The 9,618-nt window shown below is 42.4% G+C and overlaps 1 protein-coding gene across 6 annotated transcripts in view; it reads left to right on the top strand.

Moving 5' to 3' along the window:
* Nucleotides 1-332: 332 nt before the first annotated feature.
* Nucleotides 333-9,618, top strand: part of AMOT (angiomotin) — a 61,921-nt gene continuing 52,635 nt past the window's right edge. Inside the window, exons 1-2 of one of the 6 annotated variants that reach the window (XM_005614426.4) lie at nucleotides 333-789; nucleotides 8,330-8,407. The gene's annotated coding sequence lies outside the window, so the exon portion shown is untranslated. Of the gene's footprint in view, nucleotides 868-7,903; nucleotides 8,030-8,329; nucleotides 8,408-9,618 lie in introns of those variants that run through there. The other 5 variants (XM_005614428.4, XM_023634127.2, XM_023634126.2 and 2 more) reach the window with 5 other exon arrangements.

Below are 9,618 nucleotides of genomic sequence, written 5' to 3'. Positions count from 1 at the left end.
TGCCATAGATTATTATTTGTAGTCTTTGCAAAACCCTTTCCTTCCTCCCAGCCGGTTCTCGCGTAGACTCTCATTGCTAATGTAACCGCGTCGTGCCACGTTAGTAGGAGGACCAGAGCAAGGTCCCCCCGCTTTCGCCCGAGCAGCCGGACTCCGCCGCTCAATTGTTTGAAACTTCCACGCCCCCTGGCCCCGCCTCTCTCCCCCCGGCCGCTCTCTGCCCCCCGCCCCTCTCCCCCCCTCCCCTCTCCCCCCCCCCCGCCCCGCCCTTACCCAGGGTCCGGGCAGGCTCCCTCCCTTCTTTCTCCGCCCTCTACTCCGCCTCCCTCCCTAGTCCATCCCCCCTCCCCGCTCCTGGGCGGTCCTAGCCGCTCACCGCAAGAAGAAAAGCCACCCCTTCGTCCCCCTCCCCTACCTCCCATCCTTTGCCCAGGAGCTGCCTTCATCGCAGTCACGCCCCTTCCTTCCTAGGAGCTTTCTGGCTGCCCAAGCTGGTAGACCCCTGATTTATTCCTCCATCTCCGCTCTCTTTTGCCTCATCTTCTCTTAGTTCTCACCGCCCCCTCCACCCCCACCTCCAGGCTGTCTCGCCTTCGACCATCCGCTGCTCCACCCTCTGGCCCGGTATCCTGCCTGTCCACTGCCACCAAGAAGAGCCCGGACGGAGCAGTAAGGAGGGGAGCAGCCGGGAGTCGGGGCTTCCCCACTGCCCATCCCTGGCCTCCGGCCCGGGCCCGAAGCCACTTGAACGAGCAGAGAATCGTCACCTTGTCTTCGTTGCCTTCAGGGGTAGGAGACGCGTGGTTACTTTTCGCGGGGAACTGGGGCAGGAATCCATGGTGGCATGAACTTGATCGTGCCCTCAGAGTGAGTGAGTCGATCTAGATGCGTGTGGGGATGCCCCTGTGTTCTACTTTCTTTGCAGCTGGCCATGAGTTTTCTGGGATATGCAGCAAGTTAAATTGGTAAAGAGTGTGCACTCCTTTTCCTTTCTACAGAGATGCTAGTGGGTACCACTACTTGATGGTACTTTTACTCCCTTGCCTCCTGGGGTCCTTGTAGATCTCTAGGTAATTAAGCACAAAAGGAATTAAAGACCCGAGGGAACTTGAGGTCTACATTTAGCTCAGCAGGAATGTCCGGGCTTATCTCAGATTGCTAGATGCGTTCCTCCTAAATGCTTAGGATTGGGGTGGGGGCTCACACTCCCCTCCCCCGGGGGCCGTGAATTCTAGAAGTCTTAAAGTCTGGGAGTAATCTACAACGTTACTCTCTTTTTGGTAGTGGTGGTGGTGTGGAGGGGGTTGTCCCTTATCTGGTTTATAGATGTTAGTAACAAGGTTTGCGGGATCATGCAGGCGTCTGGAGGCTCCCAAGCCTGGGTCGTTGTACGTTGGTGCTTCAACAGCAAGATGGACTGAATATATGAAAATGAAAAGAAGGCAATTTGAGAGAGGGAAACTGACAGTCTTTGTAGAGTGTGAGAAGTCCCTGGTAAATTGCCACTAATAATAGTATTATAATAATTTGCAAGGGACTACATACAATTAAATGAGAGAGGAAAGGGAAAGTTTGTGAGAAGCAGCATTTCCAATCTTTAGCGTGTATTTTAGAAAGAATTTTCTGACACCTTGAAGTGTTCAATTTAGTTCTCACCCCCCCCCCATGAAGAGTGGAATTTGGGAGGCAGTTTAAAACTTTTTAAAATATAACCCTCTTCTCTCATTCAGAGAGGAATTAGTCACCATAATCTTCAGTAATGGAGGGCTAAGGGTATTTAAGTCTCCTTGAACTAGGCTTTGTGAAAAGCCCTTTCTTGGGCCAGCCTTTGTGAAGTTAGACCTTTCAGCACCCTCATTTGGTAGCTAAGAATAGTTTGAAATGCCATTTTGGACTCCAGATAAATCTTCACCCATCTCCCACCTATCTCCGCTTGGGCAAACATGGCAAACTTATAAAAATGGGGGTGTTCAAAGACCTATTACCGAGGTGTCCTCAATCCATTGCTTATTTGGGAACAAATCATTTACTTATATTTTTAGATAATTTTGTTGATTGATTTTAATGGGGGAAAGGAAAGCAGGAAAGGAGAAAAGGAACGTTACAGGGTGACAGTTTTAAAGGCTATCATGTTTCAGATCAGCTGGGAGGGAAAAGTTGTCCTGACCAAACTACATTTTATAACTGGCCTGGGACACTTTACTAGCCAGGTGGTTGTAGAGTAGTTGCATCTATTTACAGATGATAACTCAGGTTCCAGCTATTCTGTATGGGTTTATCTGGTGTCATTTACCACCACTTTCTGGCACTACATCATACTTAATTTTAAGATACTTCTTTCTTTGGAAAAGTCTGTGGCTCCCTAAAGTTGAAAGTGCTTTTTCTAACTTCATAGTCTAGATGTGAGGTATACCTCTGACCATGCTTGTATGGAGAGTAACTTTTACATGAAAGTTCTGGATCTGTTTACTTATTTAAAAGAGTTTATAAGGGAATTTTAAAATTTGTATTCAATACTGTTTTGGATTTGGAAGGTGAAATCTCATTGCTGGTTTATAAAGTAGGGTTTATTGGACTAATGCATAACCAAGGCGTTTTGTGGAGTTGCTTTTTCTGATGTGTTATAAAGAACGGATCAGACTCTTTCTAGAATGCCTTAAGAACAGTCTATTCAAAAACCAGAGGGATGGATACTATGACCTTGAGGTCCCATTGAGTGCCAGAATTCTAAGTGGGTACATCTGCTTCTATGCCTCTCGTAAGAGCCCTCTCCCAGGGCCTGCGCCTCCTTTAAAAGGGTGTCTTTGTAATTAAGCAGCCCTTCTCCCCCATCCCCCTTTCTTCCTTTGATCCAGCTTTTTAAGGCCCTTTTTCCATTTGGAGACAAGAGGAGTTTCTCACACTCTCCTACTCCCCTCTTAAGGTTTCTTTTCCTTTTCCCCCAAAAAAGTCCCCTGAAGTTCTCGGGATGGTTAGAAGTTGTTTTGTTTTGTTGGGGAAGGAGTGTTACCAATGAGCAGGAGTAGAGGATATATTCCCTCTTGGGAAATGCTTGTGACCAGGTAGCCTCCTCCATGGAGACTGAGCATTTGGAATGCATGAGAACAGTCTATTCTTAGGGAATGTCTGGAAGAAATTGTCCTTTGCACCCATTAAGCCCAGCTTAAACACGCTGAAAAGGGTGGAGAGAGGTGTGTGTGGTCATGGCTGAGGCTTTTAGGATAGTAAATGTTCCCAAATCTCCTATTACATCACCTCTTCCCCCATGGATTCGGTGGGTTTGGAGATCTCCTTGACAAGTTAATTAGCTTGGGACTAAACCAATTTGTTTAGGATTGTGCTCCATTGATTTCCTGTCCCCACGAATTTTTGTTGTTGGTTTACTGTGATGCGTTGTAAGATTCTTGCTCACTTCTTCGTTTCTTGCTGCCTTTTCTGGACTTTGGTCCAAAATCTAGGGATCCACCTCCAAGTCAAAGGTTCCAGTTTGGTCCCAGGAACTAAGGGGGCATTAAACAGGCTGCCCATACTGCATTACTCTCCTCCATGGTGGGCTTCTGACCCTTTTAACCCAGAGAAAGGAGGGAAGTCACCCCTTCCACACACAACACACAAAATCTGAACTAGAAAAAGGAAAATAGGAGGTCATTTGCTTTGTAAAAGAATCTACTACAAGTTTCTTTGAAAAAAGTAGCTTTCCTAGTTAGCGCCTTTGAACTATAACTTGATATATACAAATTCACTATAAGTGGGCCTTCTCAGAAACATATTTATTGCATAAAAGAAGACACAATTTTGAAGTCATGATTATTGTTTGAATTAAGTGAGGCCATTATTTGGTCTTTGAATCTTGTTATATGGGGTGAAGTTAATTGTCTAAGTCGTTCTAGTTTGTAATGTTGCTGGCTACGTTTAACCCGAGCCTACAACCACTTGTAGAAGGATGCTAGTATGGCTTTCTGGAAATAAATCAGGTTTCACAGATTTTGATAAGTCTAAGGAGAGGACTCTCTACCCCATATAGGTAAAAGATTTTAATTCCAGTTATATTTGAGTAACCCAAGGATTCAGAAAATTGTTTCTGGCAAATAACAGCAACTGATGCCATTTTTAATCGAAGAATCTATAAGCTTTCCTAGTGAGCCTATTTGTGAGACAAACCTGAGCTCTGGAATCACCTCTAACTCAGTTTATCACCCTTGGCAAGTTTCCTCCTCTGTTAATTGTCGGGGGACAGACAGGGTAAATTTGAGAACCTGTTCTGAAAACTTTACGGTGCTCTTCCTAGGCCTTGATTTCTGGTTGAATGTGAATGATTCCTACTAGAATAAGGTGCAACAATTGTTAGAAATACAATCATGTAGTCATCTGAATGTAAAAAAAAAAAGCCTGTAAGGATATATCAACATAAATGCATTGTGTTTTGTATTTTAACAACGTATCAAGTTAAAAAGGTAAGACTCTGTCAAAACTTCATCAAGAATCCCATCATCCTTACAGAATGTCTGCTTTCAGTTTTCCTAGTTCAAGTCCTTGTTTCTGTACTTCCATGAATTTTACATAGTTGGGATCATAGAAATGTACAATGCTGCTTTTAAATAAGAACCCACCTATGACTTAATTTTGTAAACCTGTGTGGAGGAATGAAGTCAGAACCTGACTGAATAGGCGTGAAGCATCACATACGTTTTTTCCTCAAATGCCAGAAGAGACTAACAGAGTTAATAAGTAATCCCTAACCTCTCTCTGTGATTTAGAGGTGTTCATGTATCTAGCGAGGCTGTTAATTCTACTCCCTTGACCTTCTGTTACTCTCCCCCATTCTTTTTAAGCAAAAAGAAAACTAGTGTTCACTGTTTACTTTGTCTAAATCATTAACAATGATTCTTAAATCACTATATCATCATATCCTATCAAGAGAGTACAAATGGGTAGACTATGAAGTCTCCCGAACAAGAAAGGAAAAGCAGGAAAGCACAAATGTTTTGTAGCTTTGAAAATATGTTTCAATTAGACTAAAAAATAATAAGGAAATTAAGGATTTTAGACAATTAAATAAAAGACATGTAGGTGTAGCGGAATGACCCACATGTAATGGGTTCTTCGTTTGAGGCCTTCAGCCTATAGTCAAAGTTCAGTTACACAGTCCTTTAATTTTCCTTTGATAGAGAAGGTATAATATACATAAGATATCCAAATTTGGATGCACTCATTCCTGGAAACCAGTGGCTCATCATAAATTAGATTAAAATTTTTTAAACAGAATAGAAAAGTAAAGTGTGAGTTTTTAGTACTTCCGGAGTACCAAGTTAAGTACAGGAACATTTTTTTATGATATGTGTTCATGGCGAAAAGGCAGATGGGTATATTTGCTAGCATCTCCTAAGATAATTTTTGAAATCTTTTTTAGCTCTATAGGCTGCCCCTGACATTTGTAAAGTCACTTTCACTATTGCCTCAACTCCATGAAATATCATTAGACTGCATGACTTGAAGCCAGGATCAGGGTTTCTCTGCCCAGCCCTCTCTAACTTGCCATGTGACCAAGGGTAAATGAATTAGCTGCTCTGAGCTTCAGTTACCCTTCTTGGAAGCAAGGATATTAATACTTCACAGAGGTGTTTAAGCATGCTTCATATTGGGCAGATGCTTTGAGATCCTTGGATGAAAGGTGTCTGCATGATGGCAGAGCAGGCTTATTATAAGGTCCTGAGCAGGTGTTCACTTTTAATGAGCTTTGCTGTCTTATAACATACAGTGCCCTTTGGTGCCCCATTGCCTTACTGACTGTAATTGATTGTCTCAACATTTGTATTATCAGCCCTCTTGGCTTTTAAAAAAAATTAAACATTTTCATTCTCTGTGGTAAGCTGAAGTTCAAATAAGAAGACTCTAGCATCTGCCACGGTGATGAAAAATAGCTTCGAAAAGAGACATTAGTTGGAATGTGCCATAGAGATCAGTGAGTTCTTCAAAGCTCTTCCAAAAGATTAAAAAGGGTAAAGCAAATTTCTGTGTGTGTGAGTGTGTTTTAAGGGAGAAAGTTTTGAGTAATATTTGCTTGTGACACATACTGATGATAGCCAGTAACTGAAACCCAGCCATTGTAGTGTTTTATACGCAGCTGTTTTTTATTAATGATGGAATATTTATGCTTGCTGTACAATTCGTGGCTCATTTCCATGTGTATGTCAGAACTTAAATACCCCCCAAAGTAACATTAAGATAAGATTAAATATAAATGTGGCCAAGCTAGAAAGGGTGGATTTTGCGGGGGTCTCCCTTGTTCTTACTGGTGTTGCTTCAGATCACAATAACTGCCCTCCAACTTTAGACATAGATGCTGATCTTTTTTTCTTCTTTATATATCTCATAGCAAACTTCACATTTTGATCCTTTTGATATGGACAATCTTCCCCCCTTTCATAATGCAGATGAAACTGATGTATGTGTTTTTTAAGAGCATATTTTCCCTGCACATGCTTCTCATTATCCGAGAGGCCTGGACTCAATCAGTAAAGGAGCAGAGAAACCACATAATTGAAAGGAGAATGACGGTGGTGCATACTTGGAATATTTGTGGGAAGGGGATTGCTGACATCAGAAAATGTAGTGGCCTGAGTGTTAACAGCATGGAAGAGAAATAAGCTTTCTGTGTTTCTGTGTATTGAGAATTATTTTTAAGGGGATAAAAATATGGGCCAGGTTTGACATCCTTTTATGAAGTTGCCCTGGAAACTTTGATGAAGGTTGTTATAGAATAGTTCAATTAAAACCTTCCCCATTAGGAAGCTAATTAGTACATCACTTACTCATTTTGGTTGTTTTCAAGGGGCATGGATTTGCATTGAATTAATGACATTTTTTTCCATGTGATAGCAGACTAAGATAAAAATCACAGATGGGGAAAATTATTCAGATTGCCTATTTTGAAGAAATCTAATTTCCTCTTTATTACATTTAGGTTTTCAGTTCAGATTTTTGTTTCACTCTGTTTGTATACAGTGATCACATTTTAGTTTAATAGTCAGTTTTACTTTCTGGATCATGGGCTGTAAACCAAAGCTTATTAATTTGAGTTTCCTGTATGGATTGGAGAAATACGACAAATGACAATAAACCATTTTATTAAGGTAACATTTGGTTTTTTTTCTTCTACAATTAGTTTCTCTTCGCTGTGTGTGTGTGTGTGTGTGTTTGGGAGAGGCAAATTGTTTTTTTAAAGTAAACAATTTTTGAAGCTAAGAAAATTTTGATGACCCCCTTTACCCCCAAGAACATTTTGTCTGCCTCAGGCTCTCATTTAGGCTTCCATTAGGACAATGTGATGACTTTTCTGACCTGGTACGTTTTGTGACTAGGCTAAGCAGTTCTCCCTTGGCAGCCTGAAGGAGAGTGGTTATGTTGGGAAGCAGAATGCAGGCTTCCTAGCGCATTCTTTCTACTGAACTCCATCTTTTTTAGGGGAACAAATACTCGCTCCTGAGATTTCAGGGCCACTTGCAATAGAATAAGTGCTCTGTAGCTAACTACGTAATATGAGTCCGCTGTGGTCCTCCTTTTCCCTGTAACTAGTAGCCAACAGTCATTCTGTGCATATATTTCCTGGTGCTATGCCCATGGCATACACCTGCACTAGTTTTGGAAAGTGGGACAGTTGACTGGGTTATATGATTTGCAGTTTACCTGATTTCACCCTAATCCTTCCAGTGAAGGCCAATTCTAGATTTAGTTTTGTAATGGCAACTCAGTCAAGGCAGGTTCCTGGGGCTTGCAAGTCAGCGGGAGGAGGAGGGGCTGCCTTTTGGGGAGTGACTCAGGCCCTTTGGTATGAAGATATGAAATGCTGGCTCCTGTCCATGCACCTGCTGGATGCCACACCTGCAGTCAGCACCTGAGCCCCACTCAGACACAAAATCCAGACTGAAGGCAGATGGGGCTCCCTTCAAAAGGGGTACAGCAAAACAGGGAGCTCCCCACTATCTTAGTGGAGCACCACTGCGAATTACATTTAGACATTCCACTGTTGGTATGGGGAAACATCTGAGATATTTTCTTCTAGGTGTAGCACGCTCGCTTGCTTAAGATAGTGTTGGAGTGCTGAGGGAGTTTGCTTGCCTAATGAGTTTCTTTTCTGAACTGTTCTCATTTGTGTAGAAGTTTGCGTCTAGTAACCGAGCACAGGGCAGGAAGTCACAAGACCTGAGTTCTGATTCTGGCCCCGCACTGAAATCTTGGTCAAATTAGTTATCATTAGCTATCTGTTCTGAACTTGAGCTTCTCCAGTAGTAAAATGGAATTAATCACGTCTGCTTTTCTTTCCTCACAGAGCTGCTGAGAAGGACAAATAAGATAACAGAAGTGCAAGAGCTTTTGTCTCCTTAGAAGAAAGGCTGAGAAATTAAAGGTAATAGTATTGTTACTGCTATTCTGTGTCTTTCATTCCTTTTCTTTTTATTGCCTCTAGCAATGTCTTTGGAAAGTTGTTATTTACTCAGTATACAATTATTAAGCATATTTTATGCACCGATTAATGTTTTATGTGCCAGGAAGGATACAGTGAAAAATCAGGCACCCAGCCCATGCCTTCTAAGATCTCACAATCTAGTAACTTCCATTTCGGGCTCAACTCATGACAGTGATTTCTGCCTGGGTATTTAAAAGACAAGAATTAACTTCATTTTTTCTCTCTGCATTGCTACTTGGGACTTTCATCCCTGGAGCAGTGTATTCCCAGGTTTAGATTGAAGGTATATGGGTGGGGGGAAGCCACGAGGTAAATAAAAGAATTTCTTTCTCGCTCTCACATTTGCAAAGTACCTGACCCTTGAATGATCACTTTTTTCAGGGGTCCAGCCTTGGTAATCTTCTGTTCCTGCTCTGTGTGATCCAGCCCACTCTTTGACTTTAGCTGTTATCCATATGCTAATGATTCCCAAAGGCATATCTTAACCTATCTTTGACTCCTCCCTTTCCAACTTCCCCACCATCAAGTTGGCTATCAGATTCCGTGTCTCCCACTCAGCTCACAGGTCTTTTCCTCTGGGAAGCTTTGCTCAGATGGCCCTTTTTTGTAGGGTCCTCTGCATTGCCAGAGCTGTCTGCTCATACCTCTGGTTTCTGGTTGGATTGTGCCCCCTCTGCTTGACTGGGAGCTCCTTGAGGGCTGGGCTGTATTTTATTTCTCTTTTTTCTCCACTCTAGGACCTATACAGTGCCTGGCTATAGTAAGTGCTCAATAAATGTTTGTGGAAACTATAGTGTGATAAGTGCTGTAATAGAGATGTGTACAAAGTCCAGTAGGAACACCTGGAAGAGCAAATTCATTTTCCATATTGAGCAGAGTTGGGTACAGGGGGAACATGGAGAACGATTAGGGAGAAACCTTCAAGGAGAGGGTGGAAAGCGGAACTGCCCTCTTCTGAGAGTTCTGACTAAGCAGGCCAGGAAAGAAATGCCTGTTGTGTCTGCTCTTGCTAAGCCTGGGGCATCTCTGGCCTGTTGCCTCCCCTGCCTTAGGACTAGATGACTTTTATGGTCGGGTCTGCAAATAAACCTCTGTCTATAATACATTGACCATTTAAGACAGCTGCCACTTAGTCATATAATATTAAACAG

Source organism: Equus caballus, chromosome X (genome assembly GCF_041296265.1).
Source record: "Equus caballus isolate H_3958 breed thoroughbred chromosome X, TB-T2T, whole genome shotgun sequence".
Classification (NCBI taxonomy): Eukaryota; Metazoa; Chordata; class Mammalia; order Perissodactyla; family Equidae; genus Equus; species Equus caballus.
The sequence above is the reverse complement of the archived record's forward strand: the minus strand, read 5'-3'. Positions and strand labels throughout refer to the sequence as shown.